Source organism: Microcebus murinus, chromosome 11 (assembly GCF_040939455.1).
Source record: "Microcebus murinus isolate Inina chromosome 11, M.murinus_Inina_mat1.0, whole genome shotgun sequence".
NCBI lineage: Eukaryota > Metazoa > Chordata > Mammalia > Primates > Cheirogaleidae > Microcebus > Microcebus murinus.
The window spans coordinates 32158854-32183360 of NC_134114.1; the positions used below are offsets into that span (position 1 = coordinate 32158854).

The 24507-nt window shown below is 40.2% G+C and overlaps 1 protein-coding gene across 3 annotated transcripts in view; it reads left to right on the plus strand.

Moving 5' to 3' along the window:
• The first annotated feature begins 2368 nt into the window (after window positions 1-2368).
• The window catches only part of GHR (growth hormone receptor), a 256405-nt gene continuing 234266 nt past the window's right edge, over window positions 2369-24507 (plus strand). Inside the window, exons 1-2 of one of the 3 annotated variants that reach the window (XM_076007995.1) lie at window positions 3448-13657; window positions 13738-13874. The gene's annotated coding sequence lies outside the window, so the exon portion shown is untranslated. Of the gene's footprint in view, window positions 2640-2668; window positions 3420-3447; window positions 13658-13737; window positions 13875-24507 lie in introns of those variants that run through there. The other 2 variants (XM_012777771.3, XM_012777772.3) reach the window with 2 other exon arrangements.

A 24507-nucleotide genomic window follows, 5' to 3' on the forward strand; every position in this document is an offset into this window, starting at 1 on the left:
TCAGGAAAAGCTTCAGAGAGGAAGTAAAGGATTGACTGGAACTTGAAGATTAAGGATGATTTCTCTGGGGGGAAAAATAGAATATTCCAGGCAGAGGGGAAGTCATGAATAACACAGTGTCACCCTTCACAAGGTAAAGTTGCTCTGACATACCTTAACTTGTAACAGATTAGTCAGATCAATACCTGACACATTTTTCCCCACAATTTGGAAAATATAAAGAGGCATATACTACTAATATATGTAGTCATATATGAGATTGAGGGACCTTTATTAATGGGGTTTAAAAATAAAGGCCGCTATGCATGTAAGTTGCAAGCTTGTATCTAGTTCCATAACAGTAACCAGTGTGTCTCTTCCTGTGATTTCTCTGCATTATGACCTTTCCATCAAGGTGGAGCAGCCAGCTGCCAGAGTAGTCTACTTTCACACCTCACAGAGTGGAGGCTAAACTCAGAGAAAAAAGAAGTCAGTTCTTCTTTTTTAAGCATGGTCCTGAAATCATCTCAGAGCATAAACAATTGAACTTAGAAAATCTTTTAAAAGTCCATCTGGCACCTCCTAGATCAAGATTTTCTGGGCTCAGGAGAAAGGGTAAAGATGAGAAGGCACAGAAAGGATATAAAGAGAGAGGGTGGTGGTGCCAGAATCTGAGCAGCCAACTTGGAAGGTCACCTCAGACAGGACTGGAGTCAGCATCTGAGGCCTGCCTGGTCTCCACTCCCGCCAGGACTGCCCTTTCAGCCAGCTTGGCATGTGCAGCCTGCCCAGCAGGAGTTTTGCCTGACTGTGCCCTAATCTTTTACTTTCCCAAGTTTCTCAATGTGGGTATCTCCCCTTTTAAAAGCTTCAGACACCAGTAAGCACGCCTACTGCACCCACAAAGTGGGAATCCTTGAGATCAATGGGTTGGGGAAAAGTCTTATGGAAAGAATGCCTCCTTATACTTAGGTTGGATAGAACAGGACCAATTCAAGATGCGTTACCATCCCACCCCCTACTCCAGGGTGGCAATGTGATAAAACATACCCCTTCCAGAATCTTTCCTTCTTCATTCATTCTAAGTATCTTTGCTTGGAACAGTTAGGGTGTTGAGACACAGCTGTGCCTCTGAAAGCATTCTAAAGAAAAATGTTTTCCACTTATTTGATGCCTTTGAACATAGGGGTGTCTAACGTGGTATCTACTGCCCAAAGTCTTTGGTCCTGTGTTTCTTCCCAAATCTTGGCCTCCCCATACTAGTTCAATGCTCTGTGGATCTTTTACTCTAACGCTAGAAGCTTGATTCCTTAAGGTTGTTGTTTTAACATTTCTCTCTGGATGTAAACTTGGCTTTGTGTCTACTAGCTCTGTAAGAAAAACGTCTTAGTAAACTGAAGCTGTTAAAATCTTGTACATAAGTGATATTACAACTGCCTGACAGCGGAAAGTAAACAGGGGAAATATCCCCATGAATGGCTGCTTCTTCAGATCTGAGACAGCCTGGAGCTGGACTTTTGTGTACTCATTGCTTAGAAAAACCGGTGGTGACTGGAAGTTTGATGAGTTACAAAAATGATATACTTATGCCCAACTTTAACTTACTGCAGCACTGCAGCACAACTTGTCTCATTTTATTTTCTCAAGAGTGGAATGAGGAGGGCAGGACTCATATTTGACGGGTGAACTGTGTCCAGTGCAAGGCAGTTAAAACCCTTTCCCTTGCTCCCACACGAGGCTGCTCTCCCTGCAGCCCTGTCCTCTGGCTTCTATACTTACCTTTCTGCTAGCCTGCTGTGTGCCGTTAGTAAATTACTTACCTCTCTGTGTCTGTTTTCTAACCTCTGCAATAAGGTCCAGAAGGAGAGTTTTAACTATATTTTTACCGTGCTCTAGTGAGTAGGAATTTGGAAATTGGTTGCTGGTAGAGAGGTGATATTTGGTTGGCTAAACACGCTTTCCAAGTTATCTTGCTGAGTCTTCTTCCCATTTCTGCAGATAGCTAACTTTTCTGTGAGTGTCCCCTTGAATTTGTTGAGCGCACTTACAGGCTTCTAGGTCCTGCCTTCTTTTTGGAAACAGGAGCGGGTGGGAGAGGAAGTAAGTGTCCTGCAAATACCAATATTTTCCTCTAGGAGGAGCCGCTCAGCCCAGATGAGAGTGACACGCACCAACTCCAACTCCTCACCAGGAAAGCTTCATCCCAGCTCCTCGGAATGCGTGGTCCCGGCGGCGTCTGGCCTCCCCGCAGCGGGTATCGAACTGGCCTCCCAGAACTCCCGCTTCTCCTCCCTCCGGCAGCCCGGCTCTGGGGGGCTGCGGGCCAGGCCCGGCGTGACCCCTGGTGAACAGCGGCTGCCTTTCCCACCCCTCCCCTCCCATCCTCCCTTCCCGTTTCACCCCGCCCCTTCCCTCCTCCCCAAGCCTGACAGCCCGCGAGCTGCCAAGCAGGGCGCAGCCATGGGAAGAGGAGGCGGTCTGGGGAGCCGCGGCGGTGGCGGCAGCGGCGGCTGCTACGGCGGAGGTGGCGGCGGTCGCTGCTGCTGAGCCCGGGCGGCGGCGGGGACCCCGGGCTGGGGCCACGCTGGCCGAAGGCCCCGCGCCATCGGCCGCAGCACGGACGCGAACCCGCGTTCTCTCTCCGGAGGCGAGTCTCGGAGGTACTGGAGCTGGCTTCGGGAATCGGGCTCTTTCTTTCCCCCTGTTGGGCCAGGGGACCCGAGAGTGGACCCTGGGACGCCAGTTGTTTTTGAACATGGGGGGAGGGGGAGCTGTCTTATGTATTTACACGGATAATTTTTTCCGGGTGACTTGGGGGTTGGCTGTGCTCCCCTCCTCCTAGCGAAGAAGTTGCTTTCTGTTGGTGGGTTGTTGTAACCCGATCTGCACCGTGGACGTGAGAGAGAGTGTGTGTGAGTGTGTGTGTGTGTACGCGAGCGCGCGCGCGGCTGGAAGTTGGTGGGGGCGGCAGGGAGTTGGGGGCGAAACATCCCACGCCGGCGCCTGCGCCAGCCCCTGCGTGCGGTGCGTGGAGGGGTTTCCTGCGATGACAATTTTGTTAAAGTCGTAAAAAGTTTTGCTAGTCTGATTCTGTTTGACATCATCAGCCGGGCTGGGGCAGGAACCGCGGAGGCTGCCGCTGCTGAGCCGGGAGAGGTCCCAGGCGGAGTGTCTGGGAGAGACGGGGAGGTCCGGCTGAGCGCGTCGGCTCCGCGCTCTCCTCCCCAAAGCGCGGCCTTTTGCGTGTTTGTTCGGGCTGTAGCTGCGCATCGGCACCAGCGGATCTGGGGTCAGTAGTGTCACAACCACCGGTCCCTATGAACCAGAGTAGGTGAACTTTGTGGCAAGCCGACCCCATCCAGCCTCAGACACACTCGGAGTTATGAAATCAACCAGGCTCAAAAGTTTTGACAGAACTGCCTGAAGCGTGAGGGCTGCAGGTGAGTAGGGTAGCCACACGTCTGGGCAGGGGGCGCTGGCAGCGCAGAGGGTCCGGGCAGGGTCCTCCCCTTGCGGGTGCCTGGGGAAGCCTATTTGGGGCGAGTGCCTTACATAGAGCCCAAGGGGAACGGCTGCCGGGACGCGCTGCTGGGGTTCGTGGCCTGGCGCGGGCTGCGTGTGGTGGATGCGTGTACGTGTGCGCTGTGTGTGCGCGCGCGGGTGTGCGCCTGGGGAGGCGTGTCAGCGCCTGAGCCAGTAGGGTGTGCAGGGGGGGAGGAAGAGGCCATAGAGGTGCCGCCCGCCTGTTTATGCCGCCAGGAGACCTTGGAAGGGACAGAGAAAGAGTAACCGGAGGCCAGAGGGTTGGGCAGATACAGAAGTTCCTGCACAGGATTATGTACTGTGGGCTTTAAAATAACTAAACCCGTTATCTTTTAGAACCTGAGGGCTGGAAGTGGAGGTTTCTAGAGCTCTCAGGAGAACTGCACGGGCGTGCGTTTGAGGGGTCTTTCGGAGATGTGTACATGTGCGGGTACCGAATCTCGGAACTGGCGTGTTGGAGCTGTGAATTTGAGATTTCCAGGGTGCTGCTGTCCACTGCAGTTTAGGGGCTGGCTGGTCTCAGGGGTGTTTACCTTTAGACTCCCTGGCGTGTGTGCCTGAGAAGACACTTTTCTCACAAACATGGGATGTTGTGGCAGCCTTGGAAACTGGTGTTTCAGGCTTGTTTCCACCTGGATCACCCTAGATGTCCCTTTTTCTGGGATGCCCCTGTAAGTTGGAGGTGACAACTATTGAAATATTTCCAGAAACTAAAATGCTGGATCCAAACAAAATAAAATGATATAGCAGACAGGGTTGTTGGTTCCATTTACTCTGTGACTGAGAATTCTGTTTCCTTTTGAGAAAAGCAAAACTCATTGTTCCCAGATTAGATTTCAAGGGATCTCTAGTTATTTACAGTTTCTCTTCGGATGGACCTTTGGATAGTGCTGGAAGGATATGTTTTAGACCAGACACTCTTTGAAAACAGCATTTGTAGCTTAAAAAGTTTGTCCCATCTCTCCTCTCCTTCCACCCTTGTAAATTTTTTGTTTCACATTAGTCTAAGGAAAATTGGTGAGTCAACATTCAGCTTTTTAGGTGTGTGGAGTAAATATATCACAGTGAAATTATAGTTTTGGTTTCCTGAATGCCATGGGAAGCCAACACTTAATGGGCAAAGGTGTGAAATAAAAATCCATAAATGCAATGACAACGTGATGACATGAGTCCATGTTTTTTTTTTTTTTTAAACTGAGCATAACTTTGTCTCACAAATATTTGTTCTAGCCAGAGTTTGGGGCTGTGTTTTTGATTATTCATGTTTTTAAACAGCAGAGTCCAAATCATAAACCACTTTAAAATGGATACTAGAGGTCTTCTCTATGCTGTCTCTGGCGCCTGTGTTAACAAGATGTTTACAGTGCTTGGTAACCTATGGGATTGTCATACTGAGTATCTTGTTAGCTCAGGACATAATGTTTATAGCATAATGGAATAAATGGAGCCACAGTTGCAGCCTGTTTCTGCCAAGTGCATGAAGCACCCCAGTGTGGAAACAAATCTTGAAGTTGATTCAACTTGGTGGGCCATTTTGGCTATCAGTTGATAAGCATTGTTAATGTACAGATAAACATGAGGAATACAGTGAGAATATGGGACAGCAAATTGTTTAGCCTAGAAAAAAAACATGGATTATGTTTTTTTAATCTGCTAACTTGAAGATTAAGCTTGTTTGGTTATTCCACCAGTTAGTTACACAAATATGGGGACTTGGTTTGTTTTTAAAGGACAATTTTTTTAAATATTAATAATGAAAATAATTTCTATTTCTTAGTGTGCTCACATGTGTCCATACAAGCCAATGCCTTTTCTTCTTTAAAAGGAACCCTATAATTTCTGGTAATGATTCAAATAATGTGAGCATTCAAATCACCTGATCACCTTTTGAGTCTGGAATTGATAAGAACCAAAGTTTAGTTAAGACCAGAGTTATCCCTCAGTCAATTGTGTAAATAAGATAGTACAGGATGTCTCTTTGGTAAGTGATTTTTTTTTTTTAAACCTGGAACAGATATAATTTAAATAGCATGCCCAATAAAATGATTGCTTAGGATGATAACCTTTGGGGTGGGGAACCTACAGCCTCAAGGCCACATGTGTCCCTACAGATCCCCAAGTATGGCTCCTTGCCTGAATCTAAACTTCACAGAACAAATCCATTTATTAAAAAAAATTGTTCTGTAAAATTTGGATTTAGTCAAAAGACCTCACTCAAGGATCCAGAAGGCCACATGTGGCCCCAAGACTTGGAAATAATATGTTGGGAATCTCACTTTTTGCTGGCCAGTCTATTTTAGAAGGGATTCATTTCTGTCTTGTACTGAATCAACATTTTCTTCCATTTATTTGCCTATACTTCAGTTGCGAGAGCTGAACACAATGAATCTAATCTCTCTTCCCTTTGAGTACTGTACTTGAAAGCAAATATTATGCTCCTTTTTCCTGAAATTTTTTTTTGTGTATACTTGGAGCTGTTCTTCACCGACTAAGGGGTTCCACCCTCCTCTACCCTGAACAATATGCCCTATATTCTACATTCTCCTTAATGTATTTTGTCTAAAACAAAGATTTATAATTTTGTACTGGACATTCTATATCTATTAAGACAATTTAATATTCATGAGCTTCTTTAGCCATCTCATTACACGGTTGACTAATTTCAAACCTATAAACAAGATAACAGCTTGTTCTTTTCAGATTATTAATCATTCATAGTCAAAACATTATGATAATAGCTTTAAAACATTTTCTCATGCCTGAACTTAGTATAAATCTGTGAAAAGTATAATACTGTGCAGGCAAATAACATTCTGTTTGCAATACAGATAGCTTCTTAATTTCTCCCTATCAAGAAATACCAACCAAAAAATACCAGATGTAGAATATTCTGTTGGAGCTACATGTTATAGACAGGTGGGTAATGATTATATTTTTTACATAGACCTTATTGTGTCTTCTTCCATGAGCATGTGTCAGTATTAGCAATCAGGCATTTATTGAAGGCTTGTTCTGCCCAAGATGCAGAGAGTATGCTGTCTGACTCTAAGTGAAGTAAAAATTCATCAAACAGAAATGCTTCCTTGTCAACTGGGATGTAAGATGAACATATAGGACATGACTAAGTCAATAATCTACTTTTTCTCAGGAGGTAAATGGCTTGCCAATGCCACAGAGAAATCTAAAGTGCTCATGCCCCATAAGTAGATATATTGTGGCATCAGTAGGAACCAAGGACCCCATGTCCTGTTGTGTGTTTGGATAGGAGTTGGACAAAGGCTCTGTTACTCCTGACTCAAAGTCCTAGCTGCCTCAGAGGAAGCCAGCCAAGCTGGCTTATACCAGTGAAAGGGTGTGGCCCAAAGGTAATTACTTTGGGGCCCATTGACCTGCATTTTGAATCTGAGCTTTGCCACCTACATGCAAATTAGCTTCTCTGACACTGACTTTTTTCCTGTGTGATAAGTATAATGCCTACCTCTTAGGGCTGAGGTATTTCCACACAAGCTCTGTAGCATTTAGAGTGAACTGTGTATTGGGCACCTACCTGGTAAGATTGATTTCTCTTGTATGTATCTCTCTTTGGCTTCCCAGCCAAATTATGAATTCCCCCTGACACCAGCTGAAAATTTGCCACAGCCATATTTCCTGCAAGAACCATTTAAGGTAGATGATGATGACAGTGTTGCTTTTTCAGCAAGTCTGACTGTGAAACAAATGACCAGTTTTCCTTAATGGGAAGCAGGGGGAGAAAACCAACTGGTGATATAAAAAATACCTGGGCCTATCAGAAGACACTACTTGGTGGAGATACCTTTGGTCAGGACAAGGAGACAATGACAGGCTTGTGCTCTTAGATGAAATTGTCCATGCTGTCCCACTATTTGTGTGTATGTATGTGTGTGTGTGTGTGTGTTTGCAGTGAAATAACTCATTACATCCCTTTGCATTATGGCCTTCATTAATATATGTTTACTTCTATGTTAAAATGATATAATATGAAATAATAGTAAACTAGGTATCAGGAAACCTGGGTGCCCTCCAACCTCTGCCTCTCATGGGCTTTGTATTTTTTTCCAAACTATTTAACCTTCCTGGATTCATATTCCTTACATGTTAAGGACAAACAAAAAAGAGAAGTAAACAAGTTGACCTCTTAGGATACTTTTCAGGGCTATTGTTTGAATCATTTAATTATCAAATTTCTTTCTTCTTTTGAATATAAGCATCAAGAAAGTGCCTGTTTTATTCCCTCACCATTAATTTTTCAATTAAATAAAACATAAAAATTTTATCACAACTATGCTTCCAGCTTCCATTCTAAAACAATATAGCTCATCATGATCTGATGCAGAAAGTCTTTCTGAAACAGTTTTCTTTTTTGTGTTGCTTTTGCTTTGTGCTGAAGAAAATTCAGGGATGAGTACCAGTTTCTTAAAAGAAGGATGACAGAGAGAATCATTGTTTAGTCTCAACTTTTGTTTAGTGCTTCTCCCTACTTTTTAATATAGGCAAATAAAGCCTTAGATCAGGCACTAATTTTACTTAGTAATGATTCATAAAAAGGCAGTGATTTTGTCAGAAATTACTGGGCTGTGTGTTTTTAATTAACATCTAAGCTTACCTTCAAATACTCCATTCCAAAATTAGCAGATAATTTCTTCTACAGAGCCCATAAAACTTCCAGATGTGTTTACTGCTTTGATTAGGGCTTGCTTCTTTTGTTATTGACTAGACTTCAGCCAGTTTTCTTTAGACTAATATTCTTATAATCCCAGTGAATTATATTTCTTAGATTGTGAATTTTAATTTTCATTTTAATTGTGTTTTGTTTAAACATAAACAAGTCTATCTCCACTGGCTAGATTTCTAAGTGAAAGTGTATCCTAGGGAAGAAGCTCTCTTCACAGAGATCCAGCACCAGTGGTAGAGGACTAAGAAAGCCCTCATTCAGCATTAGAACACATGAATTTTTGCAAATTGAACAGGTACCAGTTTTATGTACTTCTCTGTGGTGGACAACCTGCTGTGCTAGGCATTTGCTATAGTAACTCCTTAATTGTTTCCTCAGTTGTTTAGGAAATGAAGCATTTAAAGCATCCTATTAAAAATTCTTAAAAGAAGCATCCCCTCTGTTACTTTAGTATACAGTATATTAGACATATGATAAAGTTAGTGGTCCAAAGAAAACTCCTTATTCTTTTCTTTATTTAAAAAATGTACTTTATTATATTAAGCATGCTATCTATCTTTGTTACTTTCGAGTTGCCATATCAACAACAGTAAAGCATGAACATTGTAAAGCAGTCACAGAAAATCCTTTTCCTGTGCTTGTTGAAACAAAAGATGCATAAGTGATGCAGTAAATGCTTACCTTGAATTTGATGATGCTAGTGAGAAACATCAGTCAGACTTACAATTCTGTTTGCCATTAGTCAGGAAGGTAGCCCTTGTTCTTGATCAGTATGATGGCTAATCCTAATTCACCTATCAGCTGCTTCTCTGAACATCTTCAAGCTATGAGATTGTTACCAGAACACCTCAATTTGGCTGGACAAAGTGAAGAATAATCTGGCAAAGCATATGTGAATGATATTTGAAAAGGGCCCCTAAGAGAGAGCCTCTTTAATTGCTTCTTCCCTAAGGGGTAGAAGAAGATACCAGAATCTCTGGGAAAGATATAATAAAGACACCATTTTTTAAATTTTTAAGTGTTATAGGTACATAATAGTTGTTTATATTTAGGGTACAATGATGTTTTGATACAGGAATACAGTATGAATTAAAACAGTGTAAGTGGGGTATCCATCACCTCAGGCATTTACCATTTCTTTGTGTTAGGAACATTCCAATTCTACATTTTTAGTTATTTTAAAGTATACCTAACTTATTGTTGATTATAGTCACCTTGTTGTGCTATCAAATGTTGTTCATTCTATCAAACGACCTACCTATATTTTTGCACCCATTAACTATCCCCATGTTGTCCCCCCTGCCCCAGGTACCCTTCCCAACCTCTGGTAACCATCATTCTACTCTCTGTCTCCATGAGGTCAATTTTTTTTAATATTTAGCTCCCACATATGAGTGAGAAAATGCGAGATTTGTCTTTCTTTGCTTGGCTTATTTCACTTAACATAATGTTTTCAAGTTCTATCCATGTTGTTGCTAACAGCAGGTTTTCATTCTTTTTTAAGGCCATATAGTATTCCATCATATACACCATTTTTATACCTAGCATGTCAGAAAGATTAAAGAAAGAGAGGCCAGAATGAAAGAGAATAAATTCTTTCATACTAGCAGTGTAGCATTTTACTTCCCTTAGAGACATTGGCAAAATAATGCTTGCTTGTCATAGACTAGGTGTTCAATAAATATTTTACAGATGGCCTTAGTTTGTAGTAAAATATAGAGAGAAATTGAAGTGCTGACAGGAAGTATGTGGAGAATTTGTAGGCAAAGGTATGTGGGTAGGATCAGGTGGTAACTAGGATCTACACTCATAATGCAAATTTTGCTATTCTACTTAGATTAGTGATGGTACCCAGACTTGATGACCAGCTTTCCCAGGTGGATCCTGTTCAGTGCCTTGGAAATATTTAGAACATTTTAATATTTGAAGCAAGATGTATACATGTTTCAAATTTTAATCTAGGACTCAGTAGGACATGCCCACTTTGCTAGGTCTTGGTATATCCCTCAGCATGGAGCATGATGTCTATTAGTTTAATTCTCTTTGCTGTTGTCCTACAAAGGTTACTTTATTTATTTATTTGTGTATATAGAGTATATGGGAATTAATTATATCATCTGAAAAGTATTTTGAGAAGTACTTGGGAAAAGATGCTGAATAAATAGTGTTTTTCATTAGCCTACAGCAGGGGTTCTCAAACTATGGCCCACGGGCCACACATGTGGCCTGCAGAGGACATTTATCTGGCCCTCCGGGTGTTTTTGCTGCTGCTGCCTGTCCAACTTAGCAGCCGACTTATCCTGGGCCCACAGTGCACATGTGTGGAATGTGCGCTGCACTCTCCAACAGCCCTCCAACGGTCTGAGGGACAGTGAACTGGCCCCTGTTTAAAAAGTTTGAGAATCCCTGGCCTACAGGATGTAACTTTGGCCAAGCTAGTGGTGTTTTTGGTATCACTGTGAAAAATCAAAGGAAGATCATGTATTTATCGATCCATTAGTGTGTTCCAGGAATGTGCTAGGTACTGGGGAATATAAAAGTAGTATAAGGCGTGACCCTTGACTTTGGGACCCAGCATTCAAGCTAGAAAGACAATGCTATTAATGTACGTGGTGTGATTATGTAATAGTCAGTGACTACACAGCTTAATGAAAAGTTCTATTACAGACTATAAATGCCTCATTTATTTAGAGAAAAGGGATATCTGTTTGGACTGAAGGATTTGGGGAGAGGCCTTAATGGGTAAAGTGGTGCTTGAGTTAGGCCTTAAGATATAATATTTTTTTTTTTTTTGATAGGTGGAAAGGGTTGGAGAAATTTCATGCAGGGAGGTTGGGAACCAGGGATCAGGAGACATATTTGGAGCTCACTGTGGTTATTGGTAACAAGAAGCTTCCAGGGCATATTGGGCTGTGGATTTATTATCCATTGAAAGCACTTCCCATTGCTTATTATGGATGCTGCATATAGGCCCATCCCTTGGTTAGAACTATTGGGTGGCTGGCCGCCTTGAACCTAGTGTTTGCTGAATGGTAGTGGCTGCTGTATGGTACTTCTGCATACTTCTCTTTTTTGAACTTTATGTACATTCTACTTTAAAACTTCTTTCTTTAACAATATTTCCAGAGTTCTGTTAAAGATGCCAACAATATGACTTCTTTTCAAGCATATGATCTTGAGTGGGCCTTAGAATGGTAGAGTTGGCCTGAGATTCCTTCCTCCACTGTCACTTTTCCCTGCCACGTACTTACTGATATCGACAGTCCTGGCCCAACGGAGCCATAGGGCCTCAGAGTGCTTGAGATCATCCTCAGCCAAGGCACTACCTGTCTGCTAGGTAGTGCACAGGGGGGTTGGAAATAGGGTTGTTGTAAGGACTGAAGAGTTATAGGCTTTCAGTGCTCAGAGTCAGGGATGCTAAATTTCTGTAATGCCGGGGGCAGTCCTATACAAGAAAGAATGATGCCTTCTCAAATGTCAGCAGACCTCTGTTGAAAACTTTGAGTCTACTCACTTTATTTATAGGTGAGGAAATGAGAGTTCCTGAGAAGTGACAAGACTTCCATCTAAGATTAAACTTCACAGTGTCGGTGACAGATTTATGACTCAGTTCTTTCAGCTTTCTTTCAAGGGCTCTTTCTGCTACACCACCATCCCTTCTATTAACACGGAATATAATCATGGAACTAGCATGTTGTTTACTTGCCATTGATATGGGAGGATGACAATTAGCTGTCTTAACTATCTGAGTGGGTGGATTGTGAATTGAGACAACTGACACTTGACCAGCAGTTCTTTGCACTGGGAACACGCACAGATTTGCATGTGAGTCAAAATTGGCCTGTTAAGGTGTCAAGCACTGTGAAAGCCTACAGGTAGTTTGGCATTCTGGAAAAGGCATGGAATGGCACAAATCTGGCTTGTCCAACTGGATTTGAAACCAGCTCTGCTTGTCTTTATTTATTATCTTTTTGATTCTCAGCAAGTTAAACTCTTGAGCTTTATCTGCAAAACGGGGGTGGTGATTCTTATTTCACAACACTGTTGTAGTTTCAATGAGTCGAAGCAGTGCCCGGCACATACTGGACACTGTAGAGACAGAGAATTCCCTGTGGCACCCTTTGAGAGGCCCTTAGAGTAAAAACTTAAAACTTCCCCTCATAAAAGACTCACTTAATACAAACTGATTGCTGGGCATTTTTGCTCTTACTTTCCGCAATCAACCAAATTAGGGCTTTCATGAGTTGCTGAAGTTTTGTTTGAACTGTTGAAATTTCCCTCAAGAAGACTAGTGCTGGCCAGATATTAGTTTCTTGTGACTTCTCTGTTAATGTGCCTAGATTGCTGTCAGATAGTAAAAATAAAAGATATATCCAAATGGTTATTGGTGGTTCATGAAATTTGGATTTTAATGTCAATGTTATTAATAAAGACCATTCCTGGATGTAGAAGTTTCTGAGAGAGATTTCCTCCTGCAGTGATGGGAGGTCCTCTTAGGTGAGGTGATACTTTTGGCATGTTAAGGGATAATTGAAAGTTGGCCAATGGAGGGGTGGGGGTTGTGGTCAAAGACCTTTCTGGGTAAAGAACAGCCCATGATGATCTACTGTAAGTATAAGAACCTACAGGAATGCACACAGAAGCCTAACAATGTTTTAGTCCTTGACTTTGAAAACATATACAGACAGCAACCTATAGGTGCGTGATTTCCCATTATTGGAGCACTTCAACATTGCTTATCTTTGTTAAAGGATAATTCTCTAAAAAGGTAAAATTGTGACTCTCTTGCAGCTATAAAATGAACAGATGTAAAATAATACAGATATTAATTAATGAGGAGACCTGAAAAGATGTTGTTACTGTTTCTAAGGAGAAGTCAAAGAACCACAAATATGTACAACAAAGGAATGTTGAAATGAACTTACCATATCTAATTTATCCACAGGGCAATAATCAATTACATAACAGTGGACACGATTGATTTGCATTTATATGGACAAACATTATTTTCATGGCTCATTTCTACCTGTTAACTTCTAACTCCTCAGAGCTGTAAAATAACCCAAAGACAGAGACCCTGATTCCCTGTAGGATCACCTAATTTCTGGCGGCCTCAGCACTCCATTGAAAGGATATCCAGTAATATCCTTTGCTCACTTCAATCTTAAGGTGTTCTTTACACATTCATGATTTCACTGGCCACCATTCCTGTTTGAATTCCTAATTTGCTGATGAAAATTTGGTGAGATGGGATTCCTATAACCTTGAGAATTTTCTATATTTTCTAGATATATGCTTAGCTTTTAAAACTTCTTTTTTTTTTTTTTTTGAGACAGTCTCACTCTGTTACCCTGGCTCAAGTGCAGTGGTGTCATCATAGCTGACTGCAACCTTGAACTCCTGGGCTCAAGTGATCCTCCCACCAGCCTCCCAAGTAGCTAGGTGTGTTGCCATGCCTGGCTAATGTTTTCTAATTTTAGTACAGATGGGGTCTTATTTGTATTTTATTTATTTATTTTTAGATATAGGGTCTTGCTCCTGCTCAGTCTGGTCTCCAACTCCTGAGTTCAAGTGATCCTCCCTCCTCAGCCTCCCAGAGTGCTAAGAAGATTACAGGTGTGAGCCACCACTGCGCCAAGCCTAAAAACTTTTGATTATGGTAAATTTTAAGCATATATAAACTCAAGAGAATAGTATTTTGAGCCCTCAGGTACCTATTACTAAGCTTCAACAGTCATCAATATTTTGCTAATCTTGTTTCATCTTTCCACTCTGCCTCTGAGTATTTTATAGCAAATCCACAAACATCTTATCTTTTCATTTGTAAATGTAAATGCTTTAGTATGCATATATTACAAATAAGCCCCATATATCGAAATAACCATGGTCTACAATATATGTGTATAAGTGGTCTAACTTTGTATTTGTTTACAAAAAGTATGCGTGTTATGATGAGAAGGGAGTTTCTACAAAGTATACAGATCGTCACAAGATTGGCTCTTTCTCTGTCATTCAGGCCTCAGCTCAAATGTCACTTTCTCAGAAAGGACTTCTCTGACCCCTGACTAGAGTTAGCTTTCCCCAACTAGGTCATGTTATCATGTGACCCTGTTTTATTTTCTTGACAGCAGTTATCACTATCTAATATTATCTTGTTTATTAACTTGTTTTTCTGGGGTTTTTTTTGGTCTAGCTTCACAACAGAAATGTAGAGATCTTTTCTGTCTTGTTCACTCTATATTCTACAGAAAATGCTCAATAAGTTTTAGTGAATGAATGAAGGTATTTAGTGGTTAATAGGGGTTTTTGTTAGCATTCTTTCAAACATGTATTTCCCTTCAACATATCCAAAAATATTTGGCTTTCTTCTGTCAATTGCTAATGTTTTCATAATTTGGTTAGGTTCCCTCATAGTATGGAGTGAAGAGTTCTTTTCAGAGACCAGAGATAATCCAGGATAGGACAGCTATAAATATATGCCTATAAATGACTTTGAACTGGTAATATTCAGTAGCTACTCCAGTCCATTAGCCAATATGGTATGTGATAGGAGCAATGTCTTGGTCTGGATTTCCTCCAGAAGCACAGATCAGGCCAGGGTTCAAGTAACAGGACTTTATCTGGGAAAGTGAAATAAGGAAGGGAAAAGAGCCAATAAAGGGTACAATATGAAGCAAGTTACTCCTGTTGGTAACCAGGGTTTAATTTTTCTAGAGAGACTTGGGGACCCTGGGTAAAACACAAATCTCAGAGTCATCTCACCCAAGGATGAAAGACTTTGAATATTTACCCACAACTCCCATTAGCCATTAATTCCTAGGCACTGATGCTGGGCAGAGACGAGCAGTCTCCAGGTGCTAGGAAAGCCATCAGGCAAAGAAATGCAGGTGTTTGAACTTGCATTTGGCTTTGTTAGGAAGTAAATAATAAAAAAAAAAAAAAAAAGAAATGCAGGTGCTGGCAGTTAAAAATTAGGCAATGTGACAAAGTAGAGGGGAAGGGATATGGTTGGGAAGGCACAGGTAAGTTCCATTGGATAACACAATATGATTTTTTAAAATAAACTTTTTATTTGGAACTAATTTCAGATTTACAGAAAAGTTACAAAGATTGTACAGAATTCCTGTGCATCCCTCACCTAGTTTCTCCTAATGCTCACATCCATAATCATGGTATACTTGTCAAAACTAAGAAATCAAAATTAGTATAATACTATTAACTAAACTTCAAACTTTACTTATATTTCCCAAGTGTTTCCATTAATGTCCTTTTTATGTTCGAGGATTCAATCCAGACTACCACATTGCATTTAATTTTATAATTTTAAATACTGTGTATATGCTTTTTTATTTGGGCCCTCCCATATGTTAAACTAATTGGTCTTTTCAACTAGATAGTAAGTTCTTTAAGGGAAAATAGAGTGATGCTGCATCCAACATCATTTTGGACACAGAGTGTGTTCTCAAAACTAATTAAATATATTAAAACAACAAGAAGAACAAAACCATATTCAGTGTACATATGTGTAACTGAGCCTCCATCAGTGACCTACGAGGTACTCATAACAGTGGGATGACTTGGAAGAAATTTGACCTTGAACATGTGCCCTGACCATCAGTGAGAAGCAGGACTCCCTAAATCATACAAGAACTGAGTCCCTACAGTGTGACTAGCATTGTGTGTGTGTATCACATTTACTCCTACTAACTGCCAGGCACATAGCCTCGAGGAACTTAGACAGCTGAGGGAAGGAGACTCAGGGAAGTCGTTGCTTGCCCGAGGACTCACAGTAAGTAACAAGGCTGAGATGAAAACATTTATTTTTCTGGCTTTAGAGCCTACACTATCATTGTCACACTCAATTATTCCCATACCTCTCCACTTGCCAAACCCCTATCCTTGGTGCCTTTTTGCTAGGGATACAGTATTTGAAAATTCTGTATTATCAAACTGCAGAAGATGTGGATGCATGGTCTACTTCTTAGTGAGCTGGATTAAGTGTCAACCTTCAATTTGTGGGTTATTTTCAAATTTACCAAATATTTGTAAAACCTATTATCTTTTAAGTATGTAGGTATCCACATACGTTGACCACAAAGCTTTTCAGAAAGTCATCCACACTCCAATTATAAATAAAATTTCAATACAGGTACGGAAGCAAGCATCTCCAAAGAGCAGCATATTGATGTTATATAATAATTCAAAGTATTTCATTATTTTTTAATGTGTCTGAGTTTTGGATAGTTGACCTCCATTTCTCAGTCTTTCCATAGTTACTGTTTTCTTTTTTTTTTTTTTTAATGTTACTTGAGAGATGTGGAATAGTCAATGAAATCTTTGACTAATCTTTATATTTGTAGTGGCCCAACTGAAAATTACCATTGGTTGCCTTGGAATTCTGGGCATGAAATTCAGAAGTAGAACTTCTTGTAAATTATTTGAGCTTTGACTCTGGGAAGATAAACAACATGACTGTCTAGGCTGACCAATGCAGAAATTCCTCTAACTCCTAATTCTAAATTCAGAAAAGAATGGGTTTTAAGGTTTTTTGTTTATTTTTGCTTTGATTACAAGTTGTTGGAAGCCTAGAGTTAGTATCTAATAACACAGTCCATGTACAACACAAATTATTGGCTCAGAATGAGATCTAATTTCTAAGATACAAGGGGACAATCATGTAAAAGTGGGCTTTTCTTCTTATAGGGAATAAGCAGGCATTGACTAAAAGGCAATCCCTTTAGATTTGAATGTTAGAGCATTACACATTTTCAAAAAAAATAATCATTACCTTTTAGAACATATATATGAAACCATTTCTTTTTGCTCATATGGCTATATTAAGTTGGCATGGTTGGAAACCATGACCTTTGATCCTTTGTATAAGTAATTACAGGCACAATCTGTGAATGAAGATTGGCAAACTGTGTTCCACCAAGCTCCCTCAGAGGCCCTTGGTGCACAGAGGACAGAGCCAGGCTGGCTGTCCTGTAGGCCTCCAGCCCTGCAAAGCTGCACTTTCATCTGTTTTACACATGGTGCTTCTGAGAAAATTTAAGTTGAAGAAACAGCCTCTCCTTAAAAAATAAAAAGAATAAAAGAAGACCCCGCATATCAAAAGCAATTCTAGGCAATAAAAATAAAATGGGAGGTATCAATATGCCAGATATCAAACTATACCACAAAGCTGTAGTAATTAAATCAACCTGGTATTGGCACAAAAATAGGAATATTGACCAGTGGGACAGATCTGAGAACCCTGGTATAAAACCATCCTCATATAGCCATCTAATCTTTGACAAAGCAGACAAAAACATACACTGGGGAAAAGAATCCCTTTTCAATAAATGGTGCTGGGAAAACTGGATAGCCACTTGTAGAAGGCTGAAGCAGGACCCACACCTTTCACCTCTCACAAAAATCAGCTCACACTGGATAACAGACTTAAACCTAAGGTATGAAACCATTAGAATTCTAGAGGCAAATGTTGGAAACACTCTCCTAGATATCAGTCTAGGCAAAGAATTTATGAAGAAGACCCCAAAGGCAATCATAGCAGCACCAAAAATAAATAAATGGGACATAATCAAACTACAAAGCTTCTGCACAGCCAAAGAAATAGTATGAAAATAAACAGACAACCTACAGAATGGGTGAAAATTTTTGCATCCTATACATCTGATAAGGTGCTGATAACTAGAATCTGCTTAGAGCTCATGAAAATCAGCAAGAAAAAATCAAACAACTGTGTCAAAAAGTGGGCAAAAGATATGAACAGAAACTTTTCAAAAGAAGACAGAATAATGGCTAACAAACATATGAAAAAATATTCAACATCTCTAATTATCAGGGAAATGCAAATCAAAACTACAATGAGATATCACCTATTTCCAATAAGAATGGCCTTTATCAAAAAGTCCCCAAACAGTAGATGTTGGTGTGGATGCAGAGAGATAGGAACACTCTTACACTGTTGGTGGGACTGCAAACTAGTTCAACCTCTGTGGAAAGCAATGTGGAGATACCTTAAAGCAATACAAGTGGATCTATCATTTGATACAGCAATCCCATTACTAGGCATCTATCCAAAAGATCAAAAAAGACATCTGCACTCGAATGTTTATAGCAGCACAATTCACAATTGCAAAGCTGTGGAAACAACCCAAGTGCCCATCAATACATGAGTGGATTAATAAAATATGGTATATGTATACCATGAAGTACTATTCAGCTCTAAGAAACAATGGTGATACAGTGCATCTTGTATTTTCCTGGATAGAGCTGGAACCCATTCTACTAAGTGAAGTATTCCAAGAATGGAAAAACAAGCACCACATATACTCACCAGCAAACTGGTATTAACTGAGGAGCACCTAAGTGGATACATAGGAACTACATTAATTGGGTATTGGGTGGGGGGGAAGGGGGAGGGGGCGGGTATATACATACATAATGAGTGAAATGTTCACCGTCTGGGAGATGGTCATGCTTGAAGCTCAGACTTGTGGGGTGAGAGGGGCCAAGGGCATTATTTGAAACTTTAAAATTTGTACCCCCATAATATGCTGAAATTTTAAAAAGTTACCAATAAATAAATAAATAAAATTTTAAAAGCAAATAAAAGTGTCTATACCTACTATATTTTTTTATATAGCTTATTTATCTGACTGACTCTGTTTAGAAATTTTTCTGATTTCTAGAGGAAATTTCTAGAGGAAAAAATCACATTGTATATCTAGATTCAGACTTACTTTTGTAACTGCTAGATTGTAGGCTCTTATAGGGCAAAGAACCGTGTATTCTCTACTTAATGAATTCTCAATAAATAGTTTACTTAAGCAGTTACTACTGTGTTGGCAACATTAATTAAGTGCTTGCTATGGGCAGGGCCTATACCAAGTCCTTTGGTATATTATTTAATCCCACACAAAACCCCATGATCCACCTAACTGTACATTTGGTGAAACTATGATGTAGGGAGGTTAAATAATTTGTGCAAGGATCCATAGCTGGCAAATAGCACAGTCAAGATTCAAACCCAGATCTTTCTGATTCCAAATGTATCTAACTTCCATGCTTCTAACCACTGCCTATGGGGTTGTTCTTTTATATTCCTTGAAGAAGTGGAGTGTGGGCTGAACTGGTGTGACTTATTTCTAATGAATGAGAGTTCACTGGTAGTGAAGCTGGGCAACTTTGGAGACTAGATCTCATTCAAAGGCACTGGCTTCTGTCTTGGTTGCTCTATCTCTTATATAATACCTATTGGATCAGTCACTCCAGGGGAAGCCAGCTGGCATGTTTTGAATTGCTCTATGGAGACGCTCATGGAAAGAAACTAAGGGAGTTCTAAAAGGCAGTATCGGATGAAGAGCTGGGGCCCTCAGTCTAACAGCTAGAGTGGAACTGAACCCTCTTGACTATAGCCACCATGAGAGCAAGCTTGGAGGTGGAGCCTTCAGCCCCAGTGGAGCCTCGAGATGACTATAGTCCTCTCCCAGCAGCTTGACTGCAACCTTATGAAAAATCATGAGCCAGAACCACCCAGCTATGCTGCTTCTAGGCCCCTCCACTAGACTGTCAGAGAGTAAATATTTGTTATTTTAAACTGCCAAGTTTTGGGTTAATTTATTATACAGCAATAGATAAGTAAATGCAGCCTAACACTCACTGCCTTGGTCATTTTTTTTAAAAGTAAGTTATTTTAATACACTAAATCTTACATTGTAAAACATTGATATATAATGGAGAAAGTTTCCAGAAAAAAATTGCTGCCAGATTTAAATAGTAAAATATTAATGCCCAACTAACATAATAGTTATAATTACTTCTCTAAGATTTGCGATTTTTGTAAGTCAAAGGACAACTGCTTAAAAAAAAAATCTATGATTTCTAAAGGAAAGGATACTAATAATGACCACATTATTGAAGATAGCATTTTGAACTTTTAAAAATACTCATAGGAAAACTCAGGAAGTAACGTTTGGTAAATTATCACTCATAATCTTAAATTGTCAGGGTTGTGTTTACACTTTCCATGATTTAAGGAGGTATATAAAGTGAAGTTGAATTTTGACCTCTTCCTTAGTGATTTTACTCAGCTTTTCAAAGGGGTCCTGAAAGCTCAGAGGTCAAGTCATTTCTTGGTTTGCTCTGCCTGACAAATTGCATTAACTCTGCTTTATGACCACTTGCTGTTTAATAAGTGACTTGGACTTTGATTAATATCTTTAGAGCTTAAGCCCAAGAGTTTGTATAAAACTTTGGGATGTAATACTATAAACTTACCTAAAGATGGACACCAAAAGATGGAAGGAGATATATTAGTATTGTTTTGGGTATATGTGTAGACACTGGATTTGTAGCATCTTAAGTTCTTCCAATGGATTCTTGTTGATATGCCCTTTGTGAAAGTGATTTTTTTCTTACATTTCCAATTGATTTAAGTGAGTTAAGGAAACCATTTATGAAGTTGTTATGGCTAGTTCTTGCTTAGTATTCAGAGTAACCATAAAGTAGAAATGCTGGTTTACCTTGCCCAAGTTGGAGAACACAGATCAAACCCTCCCAAGTCATTCCCTGTCAACGTTTTTTCCTCCATACAACTTGTACCCAGAGTTCTCAGAACCACTTTTTATACTAAACTGGACTTGAAGTATTTGTTTGACTTTAATTCATGGCATTGTGCTGCAAGGGAGGATAAAGATGGATATTGATAGCCTGAGTGTAAAAATCCATCATTACCATCATTGTCATTTATTAATTCATTTGTTCATTAACTTGTACACACACTCATTGATTCAATATATATTTATTGAGCATTTACACCTTGCCAGCAGAGCAGTGAACTAGGTGCTGGAATACTCTAATAAGCAACCCAGAAATAGCTTCTTCTCTACTGGATTTCATGGTCTAGGATGGAGACAGAAATGAGCCAAGTATAATAAAAAATTGTTGTAAGTAATGAGAAATAAAAATATAGGGGAACCTGACATAGGTTAGAATTTAGTGGTTAGGAAAGGTTTTCAAAAAAAAAAAAGGGACATTTGAGATCTAAATGACAGGGAGAAGGAAGAGCATTTGGGGTAGAGGGAATAGAATACAGGAAGATACCCAGTATTTCTGAGAACTGAAAATAGTCAGTGTGGCCAGAGCTCAGAGAGTGAGAAGGAATATGATCTAAGAAGAGGCCAGAGAAGTAAGCAGGGACTAGACTACATCCTATATGGTGTTACAGGCTCTCTTATAGCCTTAATTTTTGTTAAGAGCAATAGGAAACCATTGAAGGGTTTGAAGCAGAGGAGTGACATGATTAGGTGTGCATTTTAAGGAAGTCGTATGGGTCTATTAAGAAGAATGGATGAAGGAGGGTAGAAAGAGATATTCAGGTAGATGAATTGTCAGTCTGTTGTAGGCCAGAGGTATTGGCAGCTTAGACCAAGGAGATGGTTAAAAATCAAGAGAAGTTAATAGATTTCCAATATATTTGTGAAGAGAACTGGACTTAGTGCTGACTTGGATGAGGGATGTCGTGGATAACTTGCAGGCATTGAGCTTCTTCCACTGAATGGGAAACACTAGAGGGAGACCAGGTACCAGTTAGGAGAAAGTGGGGGATTGTAGCTTAGTTTGGGGACATTTTGAATTGGAGGCCCTTTAAAGACATCTTTAAGGAGACATGCTACAGTCTTGGGTCCTAGATCAGAAAAGATATCTGAAGGTAAAAATTTGGAAGTGGGTGGTTTACACACAATATTGAGGCCAACAAAGTTAAGTGAGACCACATACAGAGTGAAAATGAAGTAAAGCATAGGTTTGAGCCATGAGGAACTCCAACATTTAAAAGGCAGGTAGAGAAGTTGACAAATAAGAGTGGAAAATGTGGAAGTGTGGTATTTCAGAAGCCAGGGGAAAAATAGTATCTCAGAAGTCAAGGAAAGAGAATAATTTAAGATGTTGATGCAGGGTAAAGTAAGAAGTTTCTGTACATGTGCCTTTGGATTAGTAAAATTGATGACTTGAAGGGCTTTCAGGAGAGTGATTTTTTGTAGTGATGAAGGCAGAGGCCAGAGTGAAGTATCACAGGGAATAAAGTGGGAAGTGAGGAAAGAGAGAGAATGGATACAGATAACTCAAGACCTGTTGTCAAGGGAAACAAAATAAATAAATGGGACCTGATCAAATTAAAAAGCTTCTGCACAGCTAAAGAAACTATCAAGAGAGCAAACAGACAACCCACAGAATGGGAGAGAATTTTCACAAGCTACACATCCGATAATGGGCTGATACCTAGAATCTATTTAGAACTCAGGAAAATCAGCAAGGAAAAATCAAACAACCCTATCAAAAAGTGGGCAAAGGACATGAACAGAAACTTTTCAAAAGAAGACAGTATAATGGCCAACAAACACATGAAAAAATGCTCAACATCTCTAATCATCAGGAAAGTGCAAATCAAAACCACAACAAGATATCTCTTATCTCCAGTGAGAATGGCCTTTATTAACAAGTCCCAAACAATAAATGTTGGCATGGATGTGGAGAGATAGGAACACTTCTACATTGCTGGTGGGACTGCAAACTAGTTCAACCTCTGTGGAAAGCAATATGGAGATACCTTAAAGCGATACAAGTGGATCTACCATTTGATCCAGCAATCCTATTACTGGGCATCTACCCAAAAGAACAAAAGTCACTCTATGAAAAAGACTCCAATGTTTATAGCAGCACAATTCACAATTGCAAAGATGTGGAAACAACCCAAGTGTCCATCAATACATGAGTGGATTAATAAAATATGGTATATGTATACCATGGAGTACTATTCAGCTATAAGAAGCAATGGTGATATAGCACCTCTTGTATTTTCCTGGATAGAGCTGGAACCCATTCTACTAAGTGAAGTGTCCCAAGAATGGAAAAATAAGCACCACATGTACTCACCAGCAAATTGGTATTAACTGATCAACATCTAAGTGGATATATAGGAATAACATTTATCAGGTGTTGGGCAGGTAGGGGTGAGGGGATGGGTATATACATACATAATGAGTGTGATGCGCATCAACTGGGGGATGGACACGCTTGAAGCTCTGACTCAAGGGGGAAGGGGAAGCAAGGGCAATATACATAACCTTAACATTTGTACATTTTTCAGCATATTGTAATATGCTGAAAAAAATTAATTAATTTAAAAAAAAGGATAGAGCTTTAACTAGAGGAGGAAACAGAGTTAAAGGAGGGATTTTTAAAGATGGGAGGCTTGTTCATTTAAAGGTTGATGGGAAAGACCAATGGGAGAGATGAGGGGTGGCTTGAAGATAGACAGAGGACGGATGAATAATTGGGTAGGATTCCTGAGAAGATAGAAGGGGTTAGATCCAGAGCACAGTGGGGGGCAGGGAATTAATTGGCCTTGGAGAAGAACAAGAATCCCTACCTCTGTCCTAAGAGGAAGATCAGAGGGGATGTGTGCAGTTGGAGAAGTGTGTTCCATATGGCAGAGGCAAGTTAAAGGAGTTTCTGTTTGGTGTCTTCTATTTGCTTTGGAAAGTAATTGAGTTACGTACAGAGAGAGAGGAGAGAGAAAGGGGCTGGCATATTGGGAAGGAGAAAGGATAATTTCAGATATTTGAGGAGGACAGAGAAAGCTTGACTGTGAAAGGGGGTGAATTAATAAAACTTAGTAGGATTGCTGTTATTGCTAGAAGGCCCAGTTGAGGTTGATGATCACAAATTCATGGTGGTACTGCTGTTGAAAGTATCATAAAGCATATGATCGTTTTTGGAGGTGTTTGGCAGTGTACCAGGCACAGAGAAAGTGTTGTAATCTAGGCTTAAGATTTTGTCAGAGAGGTATGATGAAGAGATGGCAAATAAGTTTAGGATATTGACATGGACAAGAGAGCCACTGAAGAGATGAACCAGGAATCTAAGCTGGTTAAGGAGGAACATAAAGACAGGAGGGAGAGAGAGTGTAGAGATTTTTGTGAAGGTTAGAGGATATTTGTAGTTAGAGTAGTTGATTAAACAAGATAGAAGAATGGAAGTCAGTGATCAGCATAGGATGCTGTGCCCTAGGCCAATTAAATCTGAGTCTCTGGGTATAGGGCCCATTTAAGTTTATCAGGGGATTCCACTGCTTTTCTTTTAAAGGGAATATGTTTCTATGATTGTTATTAAGAATGTGATGAATAAAAGATACTAGCAGTGGGAGGGTGGCAGATGTATACATACATAATGAGTGAGATGTGCATCATCTGGGGGATGGTCATGCTGGAAACTCAGACTTGGGG